This window comes from Microtus oregoni, unplaced genomic scaffold, assembly GCF_018167655.1.
Source record: "Microtus oregoni isolate MIOR12 unplaced genomic scaffold, Mior012 000015F_ref0000493, whole genome shotgun sequence".
NCBI classification, from domain to species: Eukaryota; Metazoa; Chordata; class Mammalia; order Rodentia; family Cricetidae; genus Microtus; species Microtus oregoni.
In genome coordinates, this window is record NW_024543074.1 from 1,350,556 (window position 1) to 1,352,587 (window position 2,032).

Genomic DNA, 2,032 nt, shown 5'->3' on the forward strand with positions numbered 1-2,032 from the left:
CCGCCCGCCGCCGGGTAAAGTCTTAGGTTCAGGGAACAAAGCCTGGCTTGGTAGGGAGCTTTTCGCTCGTGCGCTCCGTGCAGCTTTTCCGTTTTTTCTTTTCCCTCTTATTACTCTAGGTGGGTAGTTCCCGAGCCCTCCCCTCTGCAGGCTCTCGGTGTCACATTTTGGGTCTCCGATCACCCGCCCCCAGCCCCGCTTCTTTGAGTGTGTTCTTCAACCCTAAGAAATTAAGGGGAGATTTTAAAAAAAAAAAAAAGGACTCTAAAAGGAATTGGGCGATGTGAACCATTTGCCTGTGCTTGGTGCTCGTTCTTGGAGGCGCGGAGGAATTTCTTTGGATGGCATTCATGGGCGCTGTCCCTGGAAGCCACTCTGGAGGGTAAACAATGTCACCTGTAAACTTTTACTTGCCCTCCAAATAATGGTTTTGTTTTCTTGAGACGGTCTCCAGTAGCTCTGGCTCGCCTCGAACGCACGAACTCGCCGCGTAGGCAAGGATGACCTTGAACTCGGTAGCCTCAACTAGCGGGGCTCCAGTTTAAAGGCGTGAACCACCACGCCAGCAGAGATATTTGTTGAACTCTGGCGTCTCCTGGCCGCCAAAGGAGATATCCCTGGCCTCCGGGAGCTTCTCTTTGAAGTCATTACTTTCTAGGTCTCTAGACACTTTTGGGGTACACCGAAGTACCACCGCTTCTTCCTAGCCCCACCACCTAATTTCTCAAAGACTAACTCCACCTCCAGCCTCAAGGCGTGCGCAAAGATCTAACGCGAGTGAAGAAATCGCTACCTTGGAGGCCCCAGCAAACAGAATTACGCCTGACTTCTGGGCACTCACACAAACACAATAGCGCTCACAACCACTAGACGGAGGATTAAAGTCCCCGAAATTGGGTCTGGGGTTTGGAGGAGGGCAACCCAAGACTCCCCCCCCCCACCATACCAATATAGGCCCAAAGACAAGATCTGATCCCCCTTTTTTTCTTGACAAGGAGGAGACGGCACTCTCACTGGGACCAAAGGTCAAATACCCCCTCAGCGGGAGATTGGGTGGCCGAGGGGAGACGGCAGCCCTGGGGGCTTCATCCACACTTCAAAGACCTCTAGGCCGGGGACGCTTCCTGGGGGGGAGGGGCAGAAGGATCGGAGAGGAGGAGGAGGCGGGCTGGGGGATTGAGGGTGGAGGGGGCCGCTCCCCCTTCACCGCACTGCCCCCCTGGCCGACTCTTCCGCCGGGTCCGCCTCCTTTTCACTAGCACCTGTTCAACCGGAACATCAAGGGGCCAGGGCCCGCAGCTCCCCCCTCCGCGTCTCTTTAGTACCTTTCATCCCGGAAGGGGGGGGGTGAATCCCCGCCCAGGAGGGGGGAGCAGGGCGGGGGAGAACTTGTCCTTGACCTGGTCTGTGGCGTCAGGGATTTACTCCCTTAATCCTGGCGAGGCGGGAGTTTGGGGAGGTCTGTGTAGCTGAGTTCTGGACTGCAACCCCCAAAGCCGCTCTTTGGACCCTGGGAACCCCGAATGCTGCCTGGTCGAAGAGACTGTCTAGAGAAGTGAGTCTGAGGTAGTCCATTTTGTGGCTTCTGAATCTGCACACGTCGAGGGCCGAGATCTCGCCTGTTTTTACTCAGATTGTGAACTTCGCTCATGCGAAAAGTTAAGACTCAGAGGAGAAACCTTACTTGAAGTTTCTAGCCAGCTACGTCTACTAAGAATAGAACTGCAGGAAAACCGCGAAAATGTCTGCCCTACCTTTGCAACAGTTCCAAAATATCGGAGTATTTATCTCTGGAACCCTTACTGTCAAGTGCTCACGGTTATGGGTTTCGCCGCACAAGGGTCACTTTGCGACCCCTTGGTTCCTTTACCCAGGAATTGGTAACTCGAGGACAGGGAACAGAATGCCTGTCTTGAGTTAAGCTCGTGTCCAACATGTCCCCAAAGCTTTCAGGATGAACGTTTGACGCACATTTAGCGTTTTAGGTATAGTTTGGTTTAATTCTCCCCAACTTATTTAATGTAAAGTGGGT